The following is a 23,270-nucleotide window of genomic DNA, read 5'->3' on the forward strand; positions in this document are numbered from 1 at the left end:
AATTTAACAAGTTTATTTCCTCCTGGATAGGCCCTCGATTTGTGAAGCCAGTTAAATTGTCTGCTCCTAAACACTATTATTTAAACAACAATTTACGCGAATCAATTGTAAATTCTTGTAAAACTTTCTCTATAAACTCTTCCTTTTTTGGTAATATTTGTTTCCGATGAATGTTCATTAGAGCTAACCCATTAAGGCGATCTTCGACCATTGTACCCGCAACCATGTTTTTATTCTTCGAAGACTGCTGAACGACCTCTCAACTGTACACGGAGTGCAAGGCAATGTTACGAGAATTTCCAGCAATTTTTTGTTAACGGATAAAAAGTAGTGGACGCTCGAACCAGTTCAAAAATTTCAAGGGTGTTAAAGTTGTCTAACTCATTATTAAGGCTTTTTTTATTCCAATTTTCTATTCATACTTCTAGCTCTGCATCTATTCCATATATTTCATAGTGGTTTAAGGATTCTCTCAGTTCTAATTTAAGGCAATTTAAATCAATTTTTGAAAAACGCTTGGGATGTAGAAGACTCAGAGCGAAGGCTGGCGTATTTTCTTCGGAAAACCGTGTCTCTAGAGAATATGAGATAGAATCCAGATACGGAAGAATTATGGATCGCCTTCAGTATTCACTAGGCGTATCAGCTGGTTGATGGCTTCTATGCTGTTGCTTGTTTACAGTTCTAGGATTAGATAATTCAAAACAGCATTCTTCAGCTATCTTATTGGCTTCATGCAATAAAGTGTTTGTTACGTTCTCTGCGTTCTGTCTGTGTTTTTTTTTTAAATATTCATGATTTGACAAATATGTTCCGCTACCTTTAAAACATTAGTTTGCGCAAATTGTAGGTGGTTGACTATAGGCTCTAGGTATTCAGAATAGTTTGCAATCAAAATGACAACGACGATAAATCCTGACCTGCATGCCGCAGAATGCAACTGATAAGATGTTTTTCTAGTGGCCAAATTTCCTTCAACGGATAGGGTTTGCAAGGCCTGTACAATTTCAATGAAATTTTTTCGAAAAACTCTAATTACCTTGTATTTTTGGGACCACTGTGTTTCGCAGAGGCTAAGGATATTTGCTATCATATTACTTCTTAATTCTGATTCACGGAAGATATTGGTTATATCTTTAATAGTGGCAATAGTATTTCGCATTTCATTTAAACGATTCAAATCGTTCACAACTAAATTTAATTTGTGTGACGCACAGTGAAAAAAAAAAAGACTTGCTGTGTTTTTTCTTTAAAATTGCTTGAACTCCGCCTTCCTTTCCCGACATAGTGGAGCAACCATCAAACCCCAGGCCGATACATTTGAGTGGATCAACTTCATGATTTGTCAAGAAATCATCAATTGCCTTTGCAATGCTTGGTGCATTCAGAGCATCGAGCTGAACAAACACTGTAAACTCGTCTATTTCAAACCAATTGACAACTGTTCTTTGCCTGAAATGTCCCATTCTTAGCGCCATGTTGAAAATGCTCCTGCAAAATTTTGTCTCCGGCATCAATTCGAAAATTACATAAGTCTTGGAAAACACCCTCACTCGATTCTTTCCCACGGAGAGGTAAATCATTAGTGCCTGAGAAGACGATACATGAGATAACTGAACATAAGACTTTTCTGTTAGTTTCTATTGTTTTGCTCGCAAAATCGTTGATCTGAATGTCAACTGGTCAACCGCTGTTAAACAAGCTTCCGCGGCCTCGCTAGCCATCTTATGGTATTGATTTTTTGCATGATCTTTGCAATATGTGTGGACATATTTGTATTTATTAAAAGCCTTTTTCATAAATGACCTCAATGTCCCTTTGATTGTCCCGTTCGGTGGAGGAAAGATGACACAGAATTTACAAAAGGCTCATTTCAAGCGCTTTAAATGTACTAGTCACGGGGCTATATAAGTCCAACCATTTATGGTTAAATTTTCTTTTTAAATGTGCAGCATCTCTCACAAAATCGTAATCTGTAGGCGGCACTCAAGTTTCTTTCATCAATTTCATGTTTTCTTGAACTGACAGCGTAGATACACTTTCCACGTATCTGCCAATATCATAAATGTGGTCATCAGTATGTAAAGACGATAACTCGGTATCTAATACTTCTTTGTCTTTCTTATTTCCTAATGCGGTCCTGTTGGAAGATCTGAACTAGTTGATGGAACATCCAGTTTGCCTATTTTATAATCGCATTCATCTCTGCAATTTGGCGCCGGAGAGCTTGGATTGTTTTTTTCTTTTCTGGCCTTGCGAACCTAAAACCATAGAAAAAAGCTAGTACCCAATATCTTCATGTTTTCTTATCCACTCCCTATCCTTTAGTTTAGGCTATTGTTAACAATAAAGAATTTGATATAATAAGGAAGAAAATCGAAACGGAATTTGTATGATTGAATATGTTGATAAGTATGATATAGGTACCTACGCACAAGAAAATATTTCTATTAAAATTAGGTTTGCATTTTTAAGAACAGTATCTTCATTTCTGGCGGTTGGGAGGAAGGGGGGTCAAAATATTAATTTTTTGCAGCCCAAAATATTAATTTTTGCAATATAAAACATTATTTTTTTCCAAAACTTGTTCAAAAAACGTAAAAAATTACAATATTTTCTTTTTAAATTTATTCCATGACTTTTGTGACTCAAAATAGGTATTGCTTCAAGAAAAAAGTTATCATGTTAAGGTTATGTCAAGAAAAAATGTTCATTTTGTTTAGTTTTTCTCAATTACCTGAAAGTTTTTTTCCACATGTATTGGACATTAGTCATCATTAGAGATCTAAAAATAAATTGACGCCATTCAAATTCCAATATGACGCTCATAGGATATAAAAAACTTGGTGATAGTTTCATCAAACCGAAACGTGGTAATGTAAAACTAGCTAGAAATTATAAGGTTAAAAATTATCTTAAAAAAAATATATTTTTTTTATTTTCTCGCAAACCAAATAAGGTAAATTAATTCTGAGTACACTATTCATCAAATTTTCTAAAAATTTCCCTATTTAACAAAATTTCGAAATTTGAAAAAAATCTATAAAATTTTTCAAAAGGTAAAAGATGCCAGTTTCTTTTGCATGAAGCAATGTGACTGCAATACAAAAAAGTTATAGGCAAAGAAAATATATATATATATATATATATATATATATATATATATATATATATATATATATGCTGTCACTATTTTTCCGGGATTGACTCCGCGTTGTAAAATGCTGGTTTTCTTGAAAACCATTGTTTTGGCGACGTTTCGGCAAGGTCTCACTTGCCATTCTCAAGCCTGGTGGATCTACTTCTCGTCGTTACTCGATTAGTACTGGAATATATATATATATATATATATATATATATATATATATATATATATATATATATATATATACATATATATATATATATATATATATATATATTGCTTATAGCTTAAAAAAAATAATATTTTTACACTTCAAAAAATATCTATTAGCCTATGCGATTGAAAATTTAATTTCCTTCAAAAAACCTTAATATAACAATATCAAAAACAAAACACACATCTTTTTTTATACTTAAGTAATTATACGAACATATTCAATAATAAAAATTCCTTTTAAAAATGATAGTCAAGACTAGTCAATAGCGTAACTAATCTAGTATCTAAATTTACTAGTTATAGCTATCAAGTGGAAAAAATTTCCTAATATCCATCGTAAAACAAAATACACCAAAGACACCAAGCACTCGTACAAATATCAAAATTCGGGAGATCACTCTTGCAAATTATTACTTCTACATCTATATCTACTAAAGCTAATGACTGAAAAACTTAAATGAATAATGAATCCTAGAACAAAGCTTGTGTTTAAAGTTCAAAGAATCTAAAATCCGTTGAATTGTATATTTGAGTTGTTCTTGGAAATACTTCCAGTTTGAGCTAAATGTATTTCCAGAACTCATAAGGCCATCAAAATATTTGGTTCTACAAATTCAGGGGTGGTTGTTGTTGCTTTTAGATTTAAAAAATATTAGGTAAATAAAATACTAGCAGATTTCAAATTGTCATTAAAGTTTTGTTAAGTTTATGTGTTTTTTTCGTCCCAGCTAGAATGTAGAAATAGAGTAGTTGCGTTCAAAATCAAGATAAAGTTACAACTTTGTATTTTTCTATATTGCTTATTCACCAATTTTACACTCGCATCGTCCTATCTAAGGGGAACTGCCCTTCAAAATAATAAAAAAGTTAATAATATTCAAAAACAGCTATTTTGTTGTTCATTTTGCAATAACTTTTTTGTTTATTAACCGATTTTAATTCAGCATGTCTCATTTTGTGTATCTTCTCTTTCTGAAAAACATGTCTATTGACGTCAAATCTCTAAAGAGACAAGTTTTTAAAATGTGGGCAGAACAATGAGTTTAACATTTTGATTGTTTATTTAAAATAGTTCCAATTGATGAATCCCTAAGTGACAGGCTTTTTGTAGTCATAAATTAGTTGTTTCTAGAAGCGAACGATCCCAATTTTTGCGATCCTCGAAACTGCATCGCGGAACGGCACCCGCGGAACCCGGTGTGGCCACGCTTATGAACCCTTCGCTACCAGGATTAAAGATGGGTTGCACAGTGTTACCAGATTTAGCGAAAATAAAACTTTTTTGAAACATTGTTTTTGCACGGTCCATTTAAATTTTTGGTTCCTTTCCGTTCCATTTTTTACTATTCTACGAATTGTTCGTAGAATGCCTCTCGTTCCTTATTAGGTTTGCAGTCCTCGGGGCTATAGATAGATATGACATTTAATTTTTGGTGATTCCATTGTAGCAAGGCTCAAAGAACCGATATAAAGCCCAATAATATCATTATTAATAAAAAGAGTTTTTGTTAACATTAATCGGTGCATTTTATATCTTCAATTTACTGCAATTCTTATTTCACAATAATTGGATAATACCGATTATGTATAATATCGACTTTAACTTCAGAAATAAGTCAACTGTTACTGTTGACTCTGATTGTTACTGTTAATTCACCAATGAGCGAATAAGAGCTACAGCGATTAAAATTATCTTAATCGTTTTTGTGATAAAATTGTTTTGAATTTTAAGCTGAAGTCTCTTTTAACGTTCATTTAAGAACGCAAAATGTGTTAAACGGTCTGTTGTTTTCATGTTGAATTTTTTTTACATAAATTTTACAAGAATAATAAATCCAACCACTAAAACACTTTCCGTTCATCGAAGTTTAAAAATCCAAGATGTCGTAAACAACTGGTATCCTAGGCTTTTGTCACGTACTATGTATTTTGTCATTATACACATCGCCAAATTAAACGATCGATGAAAACCGAAAAATCATAAAGACTGACATTAACCCTCCAGCGATGACCTAAGAAATTTACACATTACTGGTGACCTCGGTCTGTTTGACTGATAGAGACATATCGCTTTATATATTCTTATAAACACACATTCTTTAAATAATTATACTTAAAGGGCATACAAGTAATAGTTTACAAAAATGTTTAATAAAGAACTCAAAAAAGTAATAGAACCAGTAATTGCTTAATCGTTAATAAGGATAAAACATACATGTCTTACGCAAATACAATTACGCAATTAAAATTACAAAAGTCCTATTTTAGTCTCCCCATGGAAATGAAAAACCATTTGGTTTTTTATCAACATATACCTGCATAGTAATGGTATTTAATATTTTAACATATGGTAAGGAGAATATCTTAATCCCGTTCCTAGCAGGCTTGGAGGGTATCTCTTTGTCAACCATTTTCCATCCAGTCCTGAATGAAGGTCTCTCACAATTGCTTCCATCTTTCTCTATCTTATGCCAATCTAATCCACTGTTTGCCTGCCACTGCTCTTATGTCATCTACCCATGTATTTTGAGGTCTTTCCATGCCTCTTGTTGTCGTCTTTCGCCTCCATTCTACAATTTTCCGTGTCCACCTGTTGTCATTATATCGGGCTACGTGACCTGCCCAGCGCCATTTCCAATTTTGTAATTTCTTCCACAAATCCCTAATCTTCGTTCTATGTCTTATCTCGGTGTTTCTAATCTTGTCTCTCAGTGATATTGCAAGCATGATTCGTTCCATTGCTCTTTGCGTTGTTTCTAATTTTTTAGCAGATTTTTTGGTAAGGGCTACTCTCTCCAAGCCGTAGGTACAAACTGGTAGTATGCATGTGTTACACACCTTTATCTTTAAGTTTACAGGAACGAAGGTGTTTTTCAAGATATATTCTAGTTTGCCGAAAGCGCCCCATGCCAGTTATGTTCTTCTTTTAATTTCAGCATCTTGATTTGGTTTTCCCAGTTTGATGACATGCCCTAGATATACATAATTTTCAACATTTTCTATGGTATTATTTTGTATTGATATATCTGTCTGGTCTCCTCTTAGTATTTTTGTTTTGCTGTAGTTCATTTTTAAGCTTACCGCTCCTGAAACTGCATTCAATTGTTGTAACATATCATTTAGTATTGTTCTGAAGCTATTTTCTTGTGGCATTTTAAATTAATTTATATTTATATGGGAATAAGCCACAATTAAAGGTTAAAATACGTTTATTGACGTTTCAATTTCCACTTCGGAAATCGTTCTCAAAATACGAACATTAGTAAATTAAACAAATTCTGTTTTTTGTTACTTAGTGAAAAATTCTTCTAATAATTTAATTTTATCTGACTCATCTATATTGACAATTCAGACATACCTTATACATTTTAAAGTAGACGACTTTAAAATGATATTGCCAATATTGTTGAGTTGCGTTCCTGGGACGACTTTACTTATAAGATAGTTCATTCGATTACATGAAATCAACTTTAACTTGAGAATATCCGTCAGAAAAGATCATAACATGTAATTCGTCTTTAAAAAGACAAATACATGCCATGATGACAGTAAAATTCTCCTGTTAGTGATTCCATAGTAAATTATGAGGGAAAAACCAGGAAAAAAACCTCATAATACTATCCCGACACGGTAAGTATTTGATCGTGCATTTAGTGTACCTTCAATAAACGCCAAATTCCGATTTTATATGTTTATTATTTAAAAAAGATAAATGATGTATTCTCTATATGTTACTGACTTACCAATACTGGTATTTTTCTTTTAATAACTTCCTCTTTCAATATGGGTAACCAGATCCTACTACATTCTGCCGAGGAATTCGCGACACAATTGGTCTCATTTAGCATAATTAGAGCCGCTTCTTTGATTTTTCTCTTTTTACCATCCGTTTCTTTTAGGACTATATTTGAATCATTCCATTGAACCCTATGTTCATTATCCCATGCGTGTTTACAGATTTGAGATCTATCAAATTCTCTATTTTTAATATAGGATTGATGTTCACTTATTCTAACATTTAATGGTCTTGATGTTTCACCTAAATAAAACTGATCGAATTCACAAGGTATTTTATAAATGCAATTCTTTGTTTGTTATTTAAAAAACATAAATGATGTATTCTCTATATGTTACTGACTTACCAATACTGGTATTTTTCTTTTAATAACTTCCTCTTTCAATATGGGTAACCAGATCCTACTACATTCTGCCGAGGAATTCGCGACACAATTGGTCTCATTTAGCATAATTAGAGCCGCTTCTTTGATTTTTCTCTTTTTACCATCCGTTTCTTTTAGGACTATATTTGAATCATTCCATTGAACCCTATGTTCATTATCCCATGCGTGTTTACAGATTTGAGATCTATCAAATTCTCTATTTTTAATATAGGATTGATGTTCACTTATTCTAACATTTAATGGTCTTGATGTTTCACCTAAATAAAACTGATCGCATTCACAAGGTATTTTATAAATGCAATTCTTTGTCCTTTCTTGTTCATTGTTAGGTTTGGTTTTGGACAAAATAGATCTCAACGTGTTTGTTGTTTTGAATGTTGTTAAAATGTTGAATTTATTTCCTATCCTTTTAAGCTTTTCCGATAATCCTTTTATGTATGGTATTGTTATTTTCCTCGTATTATTCCTTGCATGTGCTGTAGGATCTCATTCTAAGTTGTTTTGTTCTATTCTATCGATTGTTGAAAATTCCTTATTTATAAAAGATAAAGGATAATCATTTTTTAATAAAACAGTTGTTAACAAATGTTTTTCCTCCAAGAACGAATTTTCGTTAGAACAAGTAATTTTGGCTCTATCGTATAAGGATTTAATAATTCCCTTTTTAATATTAATATTCTGATTTGCTTTGAAATTTAAATATCTGTTGGTGTGTGTTGGTTTTCTAGGTTTATAAACTCAGGTGTATAGAACTTTATCGTTTATAAATAAGGAATTTTCAACAATCGATCGAATAGAACAAAACAACTTAGAACGAGATACTACAGCATATGCAAGGAATAATACGAGGAAAATAACAATACCATACATAAAAGGATTATCGGAAAAGCTTAAAAGGATAGGAAATAAATTCAACATTTCAACAACATTCAAAACAACAAACACGTTGAGATCTATTTTGTCCAAAACCAAACCTAACAATGAACAAGAAAGGACAAAGAATTGCATTTATAAAATACCTTGTGAATGCGATCAGTTTTATTTAGGTGAAACATCAAGACCATTAAATGTTAGAATAAGTGAACATCAATCCTATATTAAAAATAGAGAATTTGATAGATCTCAAATCTGTAAACACGCATGGGATAATGAACATAGGGTTCAATGGAATGATTCAAATATAGTCCTAAAAGAAACGGATGGTAAAAAGAGAAAAATCAAAGAAGCGGCTCTAATTATGCTAAATGAGAAAAATTGTGTCGCGAATTCCTCGGCAGAATGTAGTAGGATCTGGTTACCCATATTAAAAGAGGGAGTTATTAAAAGAAAAATACCAGTATTGGTAAGTCAGTAACATATAGAGAATACATCATTTATGTTTTTTAAATAACAAACATATAAAATCGGAATTTGGTGTTTATTGAAGGTAAACTAAATGCACGATCAAATACTTACCATGTCGGGATAGTATTATGAGGTTTTTTTCCTGGTTTTTCCCTCATAATTTACTATGGAATCACTAACAGGAGAATTTTACTGTCATCATGGCATGTATTTGTCTTTTTAAAGACGAATTACATGTTATGATCTTTTCTGATGGATATTCTCAAGTTAAAGTTGATTTCATGTAATCGAATGAACTATCTTATAAGTAAAGTCGTCCCAGGAACGCAACTCAACAATATTGGCAATATCATTTTAAAGTCGTCTACTTTAAAATGTATAAGGTATGTCTGAATTGTCAATATAGATGAGTCAGATAAAATTAAATTATTAGAAGAATTTTTCACTAAGTAACAAAAAACAAAATTTGTTTAATTTACTAATGTTTGTATTTTGAGAACGATTTCCGAAGTGGAAATTGAAACGTCAATAAACGTATTTTAACCTTTAATTGTGGCTTATTCCCATTTAAATATAAATTAATATCATTTAGTTCCTGGATATTATCGGCTATTAAAACTATGTCATCTGCGAATCTCAAGTAGTTTAAGTATGATTAGTCGACGTTGATATCCTTGTTGCTCCATTCTAGTTTCTTAAAAATGTCTTCTAAAGCAAGGGTAAATAGTTTGGGAGAGATGGTGTTTCCGTGTCTTAGTCCCCGTTGGAGTCTCATGGGATTAGTTTTTGTGGTTTCGTCCAGCTTTATCTGCGTGGTGGCATTTTTATATATGTTTTTAATTATGTTAGTGTATTGTTACGATAAATATCATGGCCTAAAATAACTGTAAATATATTATGACTAATTCTGTTTTGTTGTAGAAATTTCGGCGAAGGATCTAGACCCAAATTATGATGAATCATCCGACTCGAGGTGTCCAGGTAGGCCGATAAGACCGGTCTGAGCTTCTGGTTACTTCGATGGGAGATCGCCGCCGTTCTCGAATAACAGGATTTCATATATAACAACGGAACTTTAATTGAAGAGAGTCAGTTAATTTTGAAGACGCGCTCGCGATTTTAATTGTTACGTTCGCCTGAAATAAATTATGTATTATTAGTGGTTAATAAACTTATATAAATTATCGTGCTTTTTAATAAATTAAAATAAGAACAATATAATAAATTAGTAAAAAAATCATAAATACAATCGAACAAAATATAAAGACATTATAAATTAAATAAAGACATAGCAGTTAAATAAATTCATTATAGTATCTTAAATCTATACTTGCATTTTCTTAGAGATTCAAGCACTGCACACAATTCGATGGAATCGAATGCCTTATGAAAATCGACGAACGCCAGATGAATTGGAACATTATACTCGGTGCATCCTTCTATCAGTGTTCTTACGGCGTGCAAGTGGTCTATGGTACTCAAATGTTTTCTGAATCCAGCCTGCTCGATAGGTTGATAGAAATCGAGCTTATGTGTTAAGCGGTTGGTTATGATGGAGGGCATATACTGTCGAAATCAACAATTTCCACGAAACGCTAACAACATCTGATCTATGGTCATGTATTGAGATGAATTGAAATTATTCATGCAGTTTTCATTCACTTGGCAAAACACATCGCTCAAATTGGAGCTAGTTTACCTAGTTGTTCTAGAGCTGTTCTGTTTTCTCATGTATCACAGTCATCAAATATTAGATGTCGGAGGAGAAAAGTAGTTTTAGTAATTGCTATGATGTCTGCATCTAATACGTCGGTCAATAAGTACCAGGCCTACTAGAACAACAACTTTGTTTGCAAAAATTATTCTTTATTCATCAAAATAATTTCCTTTAGGGGCGATACAATCATTACTAGGCTTTTCCAATTTTTCGATGCCATCCCCATAAAAAAGGCTTCAGTTTCGGTAATTACTTCCTCATCGGAACGATATCTCTTGCCACGAAACATTCTTTTTAGATCGGAAAAAAGGTAGTAATCGCTAGGGGGCGGAACTGGACTACACGCTGGGAGCAACAGCAATTCAAAACCCAACTTGTGCATTTTTGCCATCATTTTCATCTACTTTTGATACGGTGCATTGTCGTGGTGAAACAACATTTTTTTTTTAGAACAAATGAGGCCTTTTCTTTGCGATTTTGATTTTCAAACGCTTCAATCAACCAATATAGTTGCTGTTGATTTTTCTCCATGTTTCAAATAATCAATGAAAATAATTCGTTGCAGATCCCAAAATACGAAAGCCATAACCTTTGCGGCGATTTGTTGCGTCTTTGGTCGGTTTTGGAGCTTTTTCCGGGTGCTGTCCATTTAGGTGACTGCCGATTTGATTCTGGAGTGAAGTGATGGATCTGTATTTCATCCATTGTGACAACTCCGACATATTCTGATTAAATATGTCCAAACTGCGCCTAGATTCATCAATTCGTTGTTGTTTTTGCTCTAGTGTGAGAAAACGCGGCACCCATTTGAAAAACAGCTTTCTCATACCCAAATGTTCATGTATAATAGTCAAAATGCTACCATTTAATAACTTTAGAGTGTCAGATATCTCTTCCAACTTATTTAGATGGTTAGTTCTAGTGGTTTTGGAAGTAGTGGTTCTAGTTGGTCGGAAGCTCAGTCTCTGGATGATGATTACGGCTAAAGACTAAACATTTGGTTTTATTTGAGTTTATTTTAATGCCCGTATTTACATCGTAAATGCGATCAAGTATAATTTGGAGACCTTTGATGTTTTCTGATAGAATTACTGTATCGTCTGCGTATCTAATTACATTAAGTAATTACCCGTTTATTTTTATTCCATAGGGCTGTCTATCAAGTGATTTTTCTAAATAAATGATCCAAGTAAACATTGAACAACGTTGGGGACAAAATGCAACCTTGTATGACTCTTTGTTGTATGAAGATTTCACCGGTGTAGCTATCTCAAATTTTTTCAGTGGCGGTTTGATTCCAGTATATAGTGATGAGTGCCTTAAGAACCGGCAAAATAACGCAAAAGATAGAAAACATAATACGTTGTGAAATAAAAAGAGATGAAAGTAGTAGAGGTGGGAAATTATCGATAGAAACCTCTAATTTACATTAAATTGCATTAGAACTATCGATAGGTTCCCACCTTTAGACGTTAGCTTATGAGCTAGTTGACTTCAGTCATAATATTACAAGTATGACGTCGAACATTTACATTTTTTAAATTTCGCATAAAGTAAAAACTAATTGAAGGCAATAAAGCAAATGTAAGTAAACAGTTTAATTAATAGTAATTTGATAATTAATTCTGTGTTGACGAATACAGAATAACAAGCTATGATAATTCTGTATTGAGAAGAGTGTATGCGACGTCTCAAATCATAGTTTATTATTAATCAATACTTTAATTTTGGATAAAAAAATACTCCTACTTAAACTGTTTTTACGTACATTACGTGATACGTATTACTATGACTGAAGTCAACCAGCTCATAAGCTAACGTCTAAAGGTGGGAAATTTTCGATAATTCTAATCTAATGTAAAGTAAATTATAGGTTAATATCGATAATTTCTCACCTCTACTACTTTCATCTCTTTTTATTTCACAACGTATTATGTTTTCTATCTTTTACGTTATTTTGCCGGTTCTTAAGGCACTCATCCCTGTATATTACACGAATATCTTTGTCATCTAGTCCTATATTTTTTAGCATCTGCAACAATTTTATATTCTGTACTTTATCGAATGCCTTTTCGAAATCCACGAAACATGCAATTGGCGTACGAACATCACACCATTTTTGTAATAATATATTTAACGCAAAAGCAACTCACTAGTTTCCATAGCTTTTCTAAAACCAAATAGGGTTTCTTCAAGATTTTCTTTACATTCGCGCCTAATGCTGCTGTGAAGGATTCTTAGAAAAATTTTAGAGTATGGTTTATTGTAAGTGTAAATAGTAACTTTCTAAATTTTGGTATTTTTTATAGCAGATTTCACAATTTCTGGACCGTCAGTACAATTTTGGTAGAATTCAGTATTACTACTTCTGTCATCGTCAAACAACTCTGATTTATGCAGTTGCCATCTCTTCTTATGTAGTTTTTATTACCAATGATTTTATTTTTAATGTCAAGTAGTACAGAAAGAACTCGTTTTTTAAATATACTTTTGCTTTATTCTTCTTTTTTTTATGGAAATATGATTCTACCTATTCTGTAATGTGTCTTCAGTAAGTTGTCGTTCCATACTGGTCTTCTTCCCATTGGGAAACCGTCTTTTGTCGTCTTTACTACTCTATTTGTTGTCATTCGGCTTATATGATCGTTCCATTCTACTCTTCTATATCTTATCCAGTTCTTGATGCTCTCCACCTTGCATCTAAGTCGTATATCTATACTTTTACTGTGCTGTGTTTAACCTGCGCCTCTGTTTGCTCTATTTATTTGATCTTCCTCTTCAGTTTCGAGCTTTTCGTAGCTAGGTAATGTATGTTATAACCATGCATTTTGTCATTTTTGGGGAAATTAACATGTTAAATTTTCTGGCGGTTATACTAAATTGGTGCAGCATACATTGTCAATCGTCTAAACTTTGACAGAGTAGTATTGTGTTACGTAAAAATATGAGTCATATTAAAAACCTGTAAACATGTTTATGTTTTAGATTGTACGAGACCCTTCTATTTACCTGAACGGTACCTTCCAGAAAACGGTCGAAACGATGACCCGGATTGACCTTCTAGTATAATCAGGCTGAATTCTCGACCGGCTGTGTTTTGATATATAATAACGGAGCTTTCATGGAAGGGACAGTTAATATCTGAAGACCCGCGCTCGCGATTTTAATTGTAGCGTTCGTATAAAATAAATTATGTATTATTATTAAGTGGTTAAATAAATTGATATAAATTATAGTGCTATTTAATAAATTAAAATAAGAACCTTTTAATAAGAACAAGACATTATAAATTAAAGAATTCACAACAATTGCGTCGCCTGCATAGCATAATATTTTAAGTAGTTATTCTCCCATTTGGTATCTATTTTAAGCTCTTACTTTTTTTATTATTTCATCCTTAATCAGGTTGAACAATAAAGGACTCAGGGAATCTCCCTATCTTAACCCATTGCCAGTTTCAATAGAGTCGGTTAGTTCTTCTTCTACTTTTACTTTTATTGTGCTGTTTTGGTAGATATTTTAGATCGTTTTTATTATTCCTAGAGGTATCTCTCTTGTGTACAATAAGTGGATACCGTCATTTAATTTGATCCAGTCAAATGCTTTCTTAAGGTTCACGAAACATAGATATGCCAAATTGTTGTATTCTCTTATTCTATTATTGAGGTAGAAGTGTCGTCAGCCTTACAGCCCTTATATCTTTATATCGTCAGCCTTACATCCCACTTTTAAAGTACGGTGCGTGCGACAGTAAACTGCGCACAAGTAGGAGAGGGTGGTTTTAGTTGGTAGGCAGGATAATAGGAAGGCATCTGTTTGCAGGACCTCCTTCTAAGTGGAAATGGGCTCGGATTTACTCTTTTATCCACGCCAGCCATCCCTAGGGATGGGTTAACCTGGATTGTTGTATTCTAATGATGTCTCTTGCACTTGCCTCATATTATGTTCTATATATGTTATATTTATTGTTGTTCTGCTGGTATTATAATTTCATTTAGTTTATTGGTTTCATTTTGGTTGTTAATTTTAGTGCTGTGTTTAATAAATTAATTCCTTTGTAATTTTCCGGGTCCGATTTGTCTACCTTTTTGATGAGAGGTATTAGGATGCTTGATCTCCATTCTTGAGGTATTCTGTTTTTTTTGGATTATTTTTTATATTAGTTTTAATAGTTGTTTAGTCAGATCTGGTCCACAGTACTTTAGGAGTTCGACAGCTGAAAAAGGGATCAAAACTTTCCGAAAATCAAAGATTGTAACTGCTACTGGTACCAGTATCTTTATACGGCATTAGGTCGCAGGTTATTATTTTTGTAATTACCTACCTAACTTATAAATGCCGTACAAATATGTTTGACCAAAATGCCTTCCTCTTGAGTACCTTACCAGTGTAGTATACCTGTACCAATAAAAATTGATGGCATAGTTTCCAAAGTTGTTATTACATATTGTAGTATTGATTTACATGTGATTCATGCTGGGTCAAATGACCCCTTAAAAATGTCCCATGAGCTTGTAATGTATTGGTAATGAAGCCATAATGCATTAGAAAAAGTACTTAATATTCACCACAACACTGTTTTACACATGCTATACATATATATTTCTATATTCATATTATATTTTATTAGCAACAGCCTAGAAAACATCACGATAGATAACATCAATAAAGAAGAGGTAGAAAATATATATATATATATATATATATATATATATATATATATATATATATATATATATATATATATATATAGAAAAGAAATTTAATCTTTGCAGATTAGTTAAATAGTAAACTCTTAAATATTATATGCAGATTATATGCAGATTATATGCAGATTTCCCCAATATTTAAGAGTTTACTATATATATATATATATATCTAGGACATGCAATTAAAAACGAAAAGGAAAATCATCATCATCAATTAGCCTATATTTGTCCACTGCTGAACGTAGGCCTCCCGTAAAATTTTCCACCTATTCCTATCTTATGCTTCTTGCATCCAGTTCGTGGTGATGCGTTTGATATCATCCGTCCATCTAGTCGGTGGTCGTCCTCTGCTTCGATATGCCTCTTGCCTTGGTCGCCATTCCTGAAAAGGAAAATTAAACCCTAGAAATTAAAAGAAGGACACAATTGTCATGGGCTGCTTTTGGTAAGTTAAGCTTCATTTTAAAAGACAGAAAAATCCAAATACACTTAAAACGAAAAACCTATGACACTTGTATACTACCAGTTGCAACTTATGGATTGAAAACTATGGCAATAACAAGAAAAATGGCAGGACAATTAAGAGTAACTCAACGGGCCACGGAGAGGGCCATGTTAAATATAACCCTCAGAAACAAAATTCCTAACACCGAAATATGTCGAAGAACTAAAGTAACCGACATCATGGAAAAAAAGCGACATTGAGATGACAATGGGTAGCACATGTAGCAAGACAAGACACCAACAGACGGTCTCATAAATTGACATTCTGGAGACCTCGAGAAACAAAAAACAGCGTGGGAAGACCCAAAAAGAGATGGATAGGCGATATAACAGCTGTAGCTGGAAAGCAGTGGATAAGAATTGCAAAAGATAGAAAAGCGTGGAAGATATTGGAGGAGGCCTATGTCCAACAATGGATAAATGAAGGCTGAAGAAGAAGAAGATTATATTTTATATTGGGTAATAGTATGTGTAGATGCACCTCCCTGAAAATAATCCTGGCGGCACTCACATATATTATTATAAATGTCGAAAAATAATCTTAGTGGGCATTTAGATACAAAAATAATGAGAAAACATTATTCATATTAATCCAAAGGTTTTTCGAGTTTTAGTTAGTATTAAAGAAACGATATTATTAGAGTCATATCAAATTTTCAAATAGAGATATCATGCGCCGCCACAGCATATCACTATCTTTGAATGTTTTTAAAAATCCTAGTAATGCCTTATGAAGAATTTAATTTTCTTCCCAGTCTAGTTTTTGCTGAAAACTAAAGTAAAGCAATCTTATATTACAAAGTTTTTCTCATTTTACCATCATTTAGGGGCGAAATAATTATTTAAATAGAATGGAATGGAGTTCTGTGTTGCAGATAAAGTACAATTTATATTAATTTCGATATGCTTTAAACCACAAATACAACCGAACTTGTGAGCTTACCTACCTTGTAACTTTTGAAGGAAGCAGTAATATGGAAGCATTGTTAAACATCGTAAGACATCGACTTAGTTTGAATTGTTCCACTTTACGCTCGCTTCAGAAAATTACATTTATAGTTTTGTATCTATTGTGGACAAGCTAGGGAGCAAGCTCGCCGATACAAAGACTGGGGGGAAAGCTTGAGCTACACATAGAGAAATACTTAATTGGTTTAGCGATGGAAAGTGCAGCATTCCAAGACAAACGGTTGTTTGCACCCATGACTACGAGATCAGTTTAATGAACATTAAATGGTGCAACAGCAAAGCTGGAAGCCAAGACATAAGAGAGACCATTGAAGCAATAGGAAAATGAAACGAACTATTACAACATTTTTGAATTTTACAAAAGTCAAATATTGTGTTTGTCATTGAACAACTGAAATTAGTAGTGCCCGAAATACATAATATATAAAATATTAAAAATAAAAACTATACATAAAGTATACATCTTTATTTATTTACTGTACCGTAATTATCTGAAATTATATATTGAAATTAGGTGGGTCTTTGAGTTAATTTTCTGATGCTTTTTGTTCAGGACAGATTTTTTATCTTCCTTCTATTTTACCTATTGGCTATTAAAGGATAAAACGCGGCATCCCTATCGGCGGAAGAAAGATATGATAAGCCAGTAAAAAAAACACCTAAACAATCTTATACATGTTTTGGATACTTCTAAAAGGTATATGAAGGGTAGCTGAAGACAATTATGTGAAGAAGTATTGCTAATATTGCTTTATTTTTTAATAAACAATTGTAAAAAGTAAAAAATTCAAACAAAGTCGGAGAGTTCAAAATTAAAATACATCATGAATTGACCGATATAATATTAAAAAAACCTTATTTTTGCTGTAATTTATAAATGTTAATTACTTTGTTTTTTGTATCATCATCATCATTCTGGCTTTACAACTCTGTTATTTGTTTTAAAAGGTTCAGACAGTTCCCCCTGAATTCGTACTTACATTCAACTTTTTCAAGAGTTAGTTTTGTTAAATTTACCAACTTATTTGGCATTCCTAGCTCTTTCATTGCTTTTCCAATGCCGTATTCCAGTGTTTTTACCAAAATTTGTTTTAGGGTTGCAATTTGATGAATTGTATTTACCACCTCTGAAACCAGCCTGGTATGTTCCTACTACCCCTTCTGCATATGGTGATATACGGTGACATAGTACTGTGGAAAATATTTTATACGCTGCATTTAGAAGCATTAATTCCTCTGTGGTTAGAGCATTCAAAGATATCTCCTCTTTTGTGTATGGTGCAAAGTATTCCAATATTCCAATTATTGGGGGGGGGGGGATTTCTGTGTCCATATTTCTTTTATAAACTGCTGTAATGATATTATGGTATCATGGTCACCTTCTTTATATAGTTCAGATAGAATTATCTATTTCGGGTGATTTGTCTCTGGCTAGCTTTTTAACTGCATCTTTAACTTCAAGAATCGTTGGTGATTTCTCTTTCCTCTCGTCTGTTCCCCTTACCTCATCTCTTTCGTCTTCCAGGTTTTCTTCTTCTTCTTCCTCTATATTAAGTGCCTGGTTAAAGTACTCCACCCATCTATTCAATACATCTTTTCTTGTTGTTAATAGGTCGCCATTCTGACTTCTGCATTTTCTTGTGGTTGCCTTGAATTATTTTCTGTTGATGTTCACTTTCTTATAGAAAATGCTCTGAATTCTTTTTCTCTGTTGAAGTTGTCTATATATTTAAGTTCCTCATTTTGGTAGTTTCGTTTTTTTTTGTGTATCCTCTTTTCTTCCTTCTCTTTATCTGGTAATTCTCTACAGTTATCCTAGTTTGTCGGGTAAGCATTTTTTTTTTGTACAATAAAATGTGATATAACTACTTAAAATTATGCCCTAATTATATAATAAGCTTAAAAGTTATTCAATTTGTTTACCCCAAAGAGATTTAATTAAATAACTGCAATTTTTTTTGTTTTAATGGCATAGGCAAGTGCCATACAACATGAAACTAACTGTACTTAACCAAACAGTGAATATAGAAGTATTTAGAAGATCGCAATCGATCCTTTGACTCTTTAATTTTAAGATATATTAAAAAATTCAACATTTTATTAAAAATATTTAAAAAACCATTTGAAAAGGGCTGATTTAGCTTATAAACATTTCCAATAACTTCGTAAATTTTTGTTCAAATTAAATGGCAAGAAATATTCGAAGAGCTGTTATGGTATGTTCAGAAAGCAACAGATAAAAAATAAAACTTCTTAAAATAGAAAAATGTTCTAAAAACGTTTAGGAGGCAAGATAGCCCCCTTTTTAAAATCACTGTTACGTTAATGAACAATATTAAGTGCTGAAATTAACCAATCTTTTATAAGAAAAGTCACATTACGTCAAGAGTACAACGTTAAACTAATAACATTTATCGTATTGTAATTGCAAAATTATCCAAAACAAACCAGCTAATAACTACGGGATGTACAAATATTTTCTTAAGTTGCCTTACAAAGCGTCAGCACAAAACAACAAAACCGTATGTGATCTAGAGCTTCCTCTTTACCACAAAATAAAATTTGAACCATCGCAACAGAAAAATGACATACTACAATGTACCATGTAGTATGGTGCCAAAGATATGACCATATAAAGAAATATTACGATCACATGCGATGCTGTGTCGAGTGCACCAGAGAAATGCTAACGCAACAGAGAAATGCCTAAGAATAGAAAAGTCAACTATTGTGAAATGCATACTATGCGAAGGTATTATCCAGCCAGCTACAACCGCTGTTCAATATACAAAGAAATACAGCTGACAAAATACCCGGCACTTCGTCCAAAGTAAGACAACTCTAAAAATAATAAATCTAAACTATATATACAACCCAGTAACCCAGTATCACATATGCTCAGATAACATGAAACAAACAACAGAAATTTTTTAGCACAGTTGCACAGCAACTCTAAAACCAGACATCACACGAAACCAAAGCAGATATCTTCGAGCTGAAACAAATGATGAAAGGACGTATTTAACAAATTAGTACGATGTTAAACCTTTTGACTACAGTGGTTGCTACATTGTCCAAATGACGAAGTTCCTCAAAATGCCACTCTGGAAGGCCAACGGGATAGCTCAATATACCCAAGAAGTTAAATACATTAATTATGTAATATAGAGCAGCAATTATCCAGTTCGTACAGCACACCGTGGATCTGCAGTCATAATCAAGAAAATAATTACGAGCACAGCAAAACCACTAAAAACTATTTGTAAGCAACTAGTATATCCGTTGAAGATTGGGAAGGGCCAATAACAATAATAGCCATCTACTGCATAATGTACACAAAAAACAATTCACAGTTCTTTAGATCGCTTGGAAACAGATTATTGGCGGAGACTACAACGGTTTAACGTACACACTGGGGATCAAGACTCATATCTCAAAAAGGAAGACATATCCAAAGGAGAACCTACCTACTGGCTTATCAACAAATATAAAATACCAATCTGGTAGATTTTGGTGGGTTTACCAAACAACCATAGGAGGACTTCTTCTTGTTATGATATGTCTTCTAGCCATTCTCATGTTTTAATAGAAGTAAGTTCAGAAATCGTAAAACACCATCTCGTACATTAACTAACAAATCCGTAAACTGGGAACAATTTAAAGAATTACTTAATTAAGTAATAAATTAAAACTAAATATCTCACCAAAAACAAACCTGTAAATTAACAATGTCACAGAATACATTAACCAATCCATACAAGAAGCTGCATTAAATCAATTACAGTCAAAGAAATAAAACCGCTCACTTATAAACTGCCCAATAAAACTAAACAAAAAATATTGAGAAAAGAATGTTAAGACGTAGATGGCAGATGACGAAAACACCACAAGGTAAATATTCTTATCTCAGACATCTTTTATCTACTAAAGCTACCATAACTCTGCAAAGCAACCAGTTACATAGAACGTCCTCAATTCTAGAACCTTCCAATCCACACTTAAGATCGCGTATGGGGAAAAAAAACAATGAAACTTTCCCTAAGCATCTTAAAACGGTTTAACAACCATTTCCTGCAGATTAATATATTAATATAGATAATGAAAACCAAATTTATCTGGCATCATACTATCTACTTAAAACTTCTCTAAAAAAATTTACATCAAATGAAGTCAATAATATCATTCATAATACATTAAACCCCAAAAATTCCCCAGCGTATGACCTAGCTATCGTAAGAATTTTAAAAGAATTGCCAAGACCCGGAAAATCCACGGAGGAAATAAAGTCCTACAGGCCTATTAGCCTGCTCCCCATTATGTCTCAAAATATTGAAAAACTGCTGTTATCCAAAATAGAGCCAATTTTAACTGACAAACAAATAATTCCTCATTACCATTTTGGCTTTAGGTCACAGCACGCTACCTCTGAACAAATTCATCAGCTTACCAGCAAATACGTCAACCACTGAAAAACTTTCAGAATCGTCCAGAAACTTCTTAGGCATCGCCCAGACACAGCCTAGCAGAATGACCTTTTATACAAAATCCTATCTGCAAGACCGCCATTACCTTGTATAAAATAATAATGAGTGCCAATAAGACACGAAAATATCAATGGGCAATTTTTTACAGGACAATTTTCTTTAAATATTGTTAAATATTGTACAGACAATTTACTTTTAATTTTAATTATACCTATTACACATTGTAAATATATTGGGCTGTTAAATAAAAAAAAATAACTCTCTTCTCTGATGCAATATCACTTAGTATGACCGAGGAGTAGAAAACAAATGCTATGGGTGTAACTTATCTACATTTATAAGGAAAATCCTATATATTTGGCCCAGCACAGAATGTTTAGCCCAGGCCTGGTTACCAATCTGTTTTATATGACTGTTCATGGGTTGATTCAACAGCATGTACTCTAAAACTAATTTAAAAATATTTATTAGAAAACTACAGTCCTACAAAACAATACTAAAATTTTAAATAAAGATTCTTCGTTAGTTTACCAACAAAAATATTAAATTTTTCACTCGATAGGTGAATCACAGTTTATTTAAACAAGTGGAAGAAATAAACATATAATTCGTCCCAAACCCTTCTTTCAGTGCGTCATAGTTGATCGAATTCTCTCTAACACATTAATCTAGAAGTGACAAAAAAAAAACGTGAGTCTGCGATTATTATACATAGAACTTGGAAAATTATTTATCGTAAAGCTAATTCTACTTACGGGTGTATAATTGGTTGGAGTTTAGAATACGCTAAATAGATATCCAATCGATGATGCGCATAAATATAATTTGACGCAGAAGGTCTCGATCTTGACAGTACTTTGACAACGTCAACTGATAAAATAATTGTCATTCCAGGTTAGTACTATCAGACATTTTACAGTGAAAATTTAATTTTGTATTTATTGTCATAAAAATATTTTAAATATGCCGAGATATATCGAGAAAGAACAAAGACTAATATTAAAATTATTAAATTATTTTCAAATTAGAAAAAATAGGAATTACGATCCTGCAACTGTCAAATTTAACTAAAAAGACATGCAATAATTCTCGACATGCTTAAAATCCTATATTATGTCAAAATTAGTGACCCACTGAAAGAAGGGTTTGGAACAGACTGTATTGGAATTTGATTTGTGAAGTTTGTTATTTTCAATGCACCTCAAATGAAATATTCTTATGCACTTCTTACATTTTATACCTAATGAATACATAGAAACATTTAAAGTACAGAAATAACACAATCCTGAAGATATTCCTTGATTTTTAAAATTAATAGCTTCTGCCAGATCCTTCTTGCTTTGAATTTCACCCAAGGAAAACGATTGAGGGGAATGCGAAGTCCTTTTCTACTGATTTTCCAGTTTGTTCTGTTCTGTCTTGAGTTTCTTGTTTACTTCACTGCAATTTTAACTTTATTTTCCTTCATTCTACTTACATGTGTTCATCTTAATTACTGACGATTTGATCCTGTTCTGTCCTTTCTACCAGTACAATATCTACTGGCATATTGTCAATGTCGAAATTGTAGCCAATTGAGTCCTCGACTATAATTTCAGTCATATTGGTTTCTTCCAAAATTTGCTTACCGTGCAGATCTCCATAATCCAACATATGTTCTTTATTTACCTCGTCAACGTCATCATTTTCTTGCACATTGTCCTCAACTGCAGGTATGTATTCTGCTTCTTCAACAGTTCTTTTGGTTGTAATAGATCCTTGCGATCTATGACCCACTCGTATTTTTGGTCCACCTCGTGTTTTTGGTCCTCCTCGTGATTTTGGTCCACATCGTGTTTTTAGTCCATCTAAGCTTCTACATAGAGAGCCAAGCTAACCTCTAATTCTATTGCTTGGCGGGAACTATTCCTTCTACTTCTGTCATATTTCTTAAAGCTAAGTTTAGATGAAGTATTTCTTAAGATACTACAATACCTACCCTCTAAAGATCCAAACTATTGG

The sequence above is a fragment of the Diabrotica undecimpunctata genome, chromosome 11 (genome assembly GCF_040954645.1).
Source record: "Diabrotica undecimpunctata isolate CICGRU chromosome 11, icDiaUnde3, whole genome shotgun sequence".
Classification (NCBI taxonomy): Eukaryota; Metazoa; Arthropoda; class Insecta; order Coleoptera; family Chrysomelidae; genus Diabrotica; species Diabrotica undecimpunctata.